Source organism: Acinonyx jubatus, chromosome E3 (genome assembly GCF_027475565.1).
Source record: "Acinonyx jubatus isolate Ajub_Pintada_27869175 chromosome E3, VMU_Ajub_asm_v1.0, whole genome shotgun sequence".
Classification (NCBI taxonomy): Eukaryota; Metazoa; Chordata; class Mammalia; order Carnivora; family Felidae; genus Acinonyx; species Acinonyx jubatus.
Window position 1 is genome coordinate 39960021 of NC_069398.1, and position 6927 is coordinate 39966947.

General features: G+C 56.9%; 1 long non-coding RNA gene across 1 annotated transcript; it reads right to left on the reverse strand.

Moving 5' to 3' along the window:
• Window positions 1-2433: 2433 nt before the first annotated feature.
• Window positions 2434-5183, reverse strand: LOC106978808 (uncharacterized). Its single transcript, XR_008294683.1, has 3 exons — window positions 5113-5183; window positions 4381-4438; window positions 2434-4250 (listed from the first exon to the last, which is right to left on the reverse strand). It is a non-coding gene; the product is annotated as an uncharacterized LOC106978808 (long non-coding RNA).
• Between the last annotated feature and the right edge of the window lie 1744 nt (window positions 5184-6927).

A 6927-nucleotide genomic window follows, 5' to 3' on the forward strand; every position in this document is an offset into this window, starting at 1 on the left:
ATCCCCACAGAATATGTGTGTGTGTGTGGGGGGGGGTGTTCTCCAAGCCAAAAGTAAAGTATATCCCCTCTGTGGGGATGAATCAGCTCCCTGAGGCACAGGATTCAGGAGTCCAACAGTCCCATCTTTGGCTACTTTATAGCTGTGCACTCTCAGGCAAATCACTTAACCTCTCAGAGCCTCTTTCTCCTCTACGAAATGCACCTAAGAGTAAGTCCCCCTGTGGACCCATATCATCAGGACTTCTGACTGACTGGTGACCTGAGGCTTGGACACAGAGGGTTGGGACCCACTCCTAACCTCAGGCCTACATTTCACGCCACAGCCCCAGGGCCAAGACTGGAAGGTGTGTCCAGCCAAAGGAGAAAATTGCATGATTCGCCATCCCTGCCCCCAGTAGAAACCCACATGCCTTCCTGGAATCAGAGGCACAGGCAGACCTACCTCCTTTTTCCACATTTCCCCCCTTCCCACAGCAGAGAAAGCAGTTCGTAGAGAACTCAGATTGGCAACCCTGAGGCCCTCCCCCCACCCTCCGCGCCACGGGCAGCGGTCAGGGAATCCGCTTGCCAGGGCAGACTTGGGTGGGTTTCATGCCTACGTTTTCATTGCTGCAGGCTCACAGGGAGGTTTGAGTGATTCTGGTGGTCTGCAGTCGCTGGTGAATACACTCGGCCTGCCTGCCTGGCACCGCAGGCACTGCCTTTGTTATTGCTGGGAGCACCCGGCCATACTGCCCCCCTTCCCGCACCCCCCCCCCCGCCCCCGCCACGCTCTCAGCCTTCCACCCTCCCTCTCTGAAGCCACTTGTACCTGCTCCAAAGCCTGGAGGGGTGACAAGTGCTTCCCAGACGTGCTCGGAGGCGCCCACTACACCCTTGTCCTGTGCACTGATTTGAGGCTGGGTTTCAGAGCCCCAATTGCTGGGTATACATTACAGCAGGCTGGCTTTTAGGGCCGACTGCTGGCAAAGCCGGCCCTGCCTGTCCATCCTTCATTCCAGGTCAGTCATCCCCATTTCCGTTTAGGACTCGGGGAGGAAACTGAGGTCCGGCATAGAGGACCTGTGTTGGGCAAGGTCACCCCACCCTGGGTCTCCTGGGTGTGTTTCAGGCAATGACCTAAATTTCCTTGGGCTCCAATGCTGTGTGACCTTGGGCAAGTTATTTAACCTTCCTGAACCTCATTTCCTCTCACATAATAGTACTGTCCAGGTCCCGGTTGTCCCGAGGAATGAAGGAAATTATATGCATAAAGCACCTAGCGCTTTGCCCGCTACCCGTTCCACACCTGAGCTATTTTATCATTCTTCCACCCTTTTTGTTCTCCCTTCTCTCCACTCCAGCCACACAGGCTTCAGTGCCCTGGGGCTCCTCAAAACCCCTGGCATAGGTTTATTCCCTAGCTTCTCCTGCCTAGTCCTCTGGTTGACGCGGTCCCCCCCACGTTGTTCGTTGTTCATCCTCGCCTTAACACTCTCTCGGACATACTGGACATCCTACTGAGTCACCCCGCTGGCCTCTCTCGCCCTGGAACGTAAGCCCTCTGAGGGCAGGGCTTTCGCAGTACGGCCCACACAGGGGGCGAGCGCCCGGAGTGAATGAAGGAGTCCTACCCAGGGAGCCTAGCCCTGGGGCCGACCCCGCCCTGGGGGGCAGTCAAGCCCAGCCCAGGCCAGAGGAGCAGCGCCCGGGGGGGCCGCCGGCCTCAGCAGGCTGCGGAACGCGGGGTCCCGGGGGCGGCGCGGAGGACAAAGGGCAGCCCTACCTTTGCGGGGGGCGCGCGGGCACCTCCCCCAAGGTGGCTCCGGCGCGCGCCCGCGAGGTCACATCCCGGGCGCGCCGGCCGGAAGGAGGCCCCGCGCGGGGCGGAGGGCGGGGCGTCATTGGGCAGACCACGCCCCCAGGGCGCGGGGCCACGGCGGGGGCGGGGTCACTGGACCGGAGCCGCCTCGCACTTCCGCTCGCCCGAGCCGGCTCATTCATATTCATAAAGACAGGCGAGGGGCGTGTCCCGTGTCCCCGCGGCGCCCCGCCCCCGGGCCGCCGATCCCTCCCCGGCGGAGGCTCCGGCCCCAGTGGGGCGCCCCCGGCTTCCGCCTCCGGGAGGGAGTTTCCACTTGGTCACAACTCAAAAATGTGTCGCTCCCGCTCCTCCGCCCCCTCGTCTTTGCCCTGGGCGGGGGGTCTCCACCCTCGGAAAGCAAGGTGGGCGGGGCCAGGGGAGGGGCGGCTCCTCCTTCCTGGGGCAGGTCCATAGGGATGGGCTGACCCTTCCCTTTCTCCCTTCCTCCAATTTAGCTCTTGTAATAATCCTCATTTTTAAAACAAAATAATAGTTATACTTAATATATTGAGTGCTCGTTTTGTTGCAGGCACTGTGCTTTTTATATTATCATGCCCAAAAGCTCGGAAAAGAGTGACTTACCCACTATCACACTGCTGGCCTTGAGCTTTTTCGGAAAGGTTCGTACTGTTGGGTTCGAGGGGCAGAAGCTTGTCCCCCACCACTTTTTAGGAACTGGGCTTACCTAAAGCACTCATGGCTGGCTGGGGGTGGCTGAGGGGTGCACCTGAATGCCCCATTTGAGGGAGAAGCTACTACTGGAGGAAAGCAAAGCATGAAGCCAGGACAGGCTACACAATTTGCCAGACCCAGTGCAAAATGAAAATTCCAGGCCCTGTACTCCAAAATGATTAAGAACTTCAAGAGGGTGATGGCAGAATATTCAGCCAAACATGGACCCTGCTGAGTACCAGGACTGCACAGGTGAATGTCCATGAACCTGCGTGATGAAGTAGCTCAGCAGCTCTTCTAGGGGCTGAGAAGCCAGCAGGGATACCCCCACCGCCCACCTCCAATGCCACCTCACTCACCCCTACACCCCAGCCCAGGACCCTCACTTCCACACTGGCATCCAGGGCTCAGCCTCCAGAACGCCAAAAGCTGAGCATTTCAGGCCATCTAGAACTGGATTCGTGGGGGTCTGGTGAGTCCTGTGGGGACAGTGTGTCCTAAACCTGAAACACCCAGCTGGCCCTTGAGGCTGGGCCTCCTGGACATTCTCAGCCCTGGGCCATCTGGACAGGTGGGCTGGCTCATACATGCCAGGCCCAGCACAGGACTCAGTTCTGACTCGAAGCCCTCTTTTCTTGCTGGAGCAGGGTGTGAGGAGCAGCCCGGGCTGCTTCCCAGAATAAACACCCCACCCACAGTCAGCCCCAGCCCTGCAGGCACAGCAAGCCAGTGCCAACGGGAGAGAGCTCACCAGGCCCCAGCTCAAGGTTAATAAGTCATCCTGATCTCACCCCCTCCATCACTCTATCCTTCTGCCTGGGCCCCCAGTCACAGTGGTTGCAGGCTTCATTGATAACAATGGTAGCTACTATTTGTTGCACTCTTTCATCCCACCAAGCAGTGCCCTCTGCACTGAGGCTCACGCTGTCCCGTAATAGGCATGAGGATCACCAATTTCACAGATAGGGAAACTAAGGTTCAGAGAGATCCAGCTTGGCTAACCTAAGGTCAAGGGCCGGAGTTTGGGGTTTGCTGCCATTCATCCATCCTGGTTCCTGTGGTCTCTCCTCCAGCTACAGCGTAGGTCATAGGGCTTACTTCTTTATGTTGTTGTCTTGTATCATTTACTTTCAGCTCCTTGAATAAATTACAGGCTCTGGAAAGACAGGAACTGTGCATAAGCACAGTGGTGTAAAACGCTGAATCTAGCATGTGTATTCATTGAAGTCATTTAAGCACCTATGTTGTGCAGGACACCCTTCTTGCAGTGCGCATGTGTGTGAATGAGTGAGCTGTGTCCCCTCTGGATACTGATAGGTAAGGGGTCCCCACCAGACTGAGAGATTTCCCTGAAGGAATGGATAGGCATACCTAGCCCAATGCACAATGTAGGCCCTCAGTAAATGTTGACGAATAAACACATAATAGGAGCTTAATAAGCATCTGTTGAATGAATAGGAACCTCGGAGATGTTCAATAAATGTTTATTGTTGAAAGTTTAAGGGACCAGATTCAGGCCCCCAAATATATCTTTCAGCAATTATCCTAGCTCAGACTACTATAACAAAATAACATAGATGGAGTAGCTTAAACAACACACATTATTTCCAACAGTTCTGGAGGCTGAAGTCCAAGATCAAAGTGCTGGCAGATTCAATTCCTGGTGAGGACACTCTTCCTGGCTTGCAGATGGCTGCCTTCTTGCTGTAAGTTGGGGAACTTCTGGTTTAGTACTAGCAGGGGTGAGGGTCCATAACACAGGAGAGGGGAACAGGTAGCAAAGGAGGGTTGCTCAGAACAAGGACTCTTAGAGGGAGGAAGCCCAGGTGATAGGAGGGGGGGAGGACATCCTCTCTTACCCACCTTTCACTAAGAAGGAGGAAGCCAAGCTTGGTGTGACTGCTATAGCAGGCGCTGCCTCCTAGAAAAGCACAACCCCCCACAAAAAATCCTTTCAGAGCCTGGCCCTCTCAGATGTCCTGCACCCCCACCCCATAACTTTTCTGATGCCCCAGGGAGATAGTGTGTTATAACACAAGCTTTGGAATCAGCTCAGCTGAGACTGCAATCTGGACCATGTCTCTCACTAGCTTCTAAGACCTTGGCCCAGTTACTTCTCTGTGCCTCAGTTTCCTTCTCTATAAAATGGGAATAATAATAGGACACACCCTCAGGGTTACAGTGAATATAATAAAAGTGAGCCATCCAGTACAGAGAAAAAAACTCGTCTGGCTGAGAACTGGGGGTTTCTGGGTCGGGTCAGCCCCACCCATATTATATAGTTCTTCACTCTTGTGGGATTTGCAAAAGCCAAATTTAGGGGGTTATTGGCAGCTAAAGGGACTCCATCTGGGTCCTGCAATTGTGGACACTAGGTAGTGATGGCTAATATGTGTTAAGAATGTACCTCATTTAATCTCCAAAATAACCTTAGAAAGGAGCAAGGTGGGAAATCCCAGCTCAGAGTTCCAACTGCGAGCAACCTGCTTGTCCATGAAAACTAGTGTGTGTAGAAAAACATTGAGAAAGGCCCTCCCAGGGTGAAGGTTTCTTATGGTCAAGCGCCCCTCAAGGTGCAGAGGTCATTGGACTTACCTGGTCATTGGATTCAGGTCCTACTGGATTGTAAGACCCCTGAGGGCAAGGACAGCTGAGGTGGTCACTCTTGTCTTCACTCTCGCCCCCCCACCCCCACCCCCGCATCCTCCCCCTCCCTTCGAGGTCGAACAACACTTTGCCCCGGGATGCAAGGCCGCCCTGCGGGCAGCATAGTCGCGATCCCCGGCGCGCCGGGAGGGGGCGCTCTGCGGCCCTCAGCCTCCACCCCTCCCCACGCACCCGCTGATCCGCGGACCGCGAGAGTCGGCCCTTAACAGCCCCCTCCTGAAAGGTGCTAGGTCCCAAAGCTGGCCTGCCCCCAGGCCCATCTGCCAGCTAATGTTTAACCCGGTCTCACTCCACATTATCCACACGAGGGAAATCGGGGTGGGGTGGGGTGGGGTGGGGGCAGAGGAGGTCACCTCTAAATCGCCACTCTTCGGCCTACAGGCCTTTCATGTATTACCCAACAGTTCATGAGCACCTACTCTGTGTCTATTCACATAAATCGTGAGTACCTATTATGTGTCCATTTATGCAACCGTCATAAGCATCAACTGTGTATCCATTTGCCTAAAATATAATAAGCTTCTACCATGTGTCCATGCAAAAGTTTAAGAGCACCAGCTGTGTCCCTTTACGCAACAGTCATGAGCACCTACTATATGTACATTCGCTTAATATATAATGAGCACCTACCCTATGACCATCCGTGCAACACGTCTTGAGCACCTACTAGGTGCCAAGCTCTGTACCAAGAGCTGAGGATGTTGCGTGATCAAGACCCACCGGCCTCGGGCTGTGGCGGGAGACAGCAGCATCAAATACACGAACGAAGGCGTAATAACACCTGGAGTTAGATGCCTCACCTATAGAGGATGCTTTTCGTCTCTTGGGCTCCTCAAGGCCAACTGTGAAGCGGCAAGGCTGGCCAATAGCAGGAGGACTGTTTTTGAACCAAGATTTGCCACCTGACAGCAGAGCAGCAGGAAGATAACTGGGCAGGGGCTCCAGATTGGCCCAAACAAGACACATTCAGGAACTCAGAGCCTGGGTTCAACATCAGGAGGGAGAAACAGCTTAAGCGGGTGCGGGTGCCGGGCTTTCGGCACTCGCCGGCATCCACTCCCACCGCGCGTCCTAACCGCGGGCGCCGCGCTGGACGCGGAAGGTCCCAGAGCGAGCAAGGACCCCCGCGGCGCTCAGGCTGGGGATGCAGGTTGTCCCAAATGCTGGGACCAAGACTGGGGCCGAGCGGAAGCCAGGACTGTTCCCGGCCCGACCTCGTCCTAATTCTACCGGGTGGGAAACTGAGGCCGAGGGCAAGGCGGGGACCAGCCCGGCGAGGGACGGGAGGGAGGGGCTCATCCCGGCCTCGAACCCTGGCTTGCGCCTCCCCGAATCCGAAGCCGGGGCCTCTGCCTGCCGGGCGCTGCCCGCGCGTTCCTGGAACTGGGCTGGGCGGAGAAATCAGGGCCTGCGGAGAGGCATTCCTGCCGCCCTCCCCGCCGCCCGTGGCCGCGGGGGGCCTGGCCAAGGTGACCCCGCGGGAGGGAGGCTAGGGGCCCCCGCCCCCTCGGCCGCAGCGACCTCCTCCATCTTCCCGGTCTTCGGGGCTTTTCCTCTGGGCCCGCACGCCCTCCCTCCGGTCATCAGCGCGCCCGCCCCCTCCCCGGGCTTCCCCGAGGGCGGGACATCCCTCCCACCCCCACCCCCCCGCCCCGCGCCACCCCCAGGCCACCTCCGGGCCGTGTCCCAGCGCTGCCCTCGGGCCGGGGGCGGGGCTGCGGGGGGGGGGGGTGGTGACTCGGG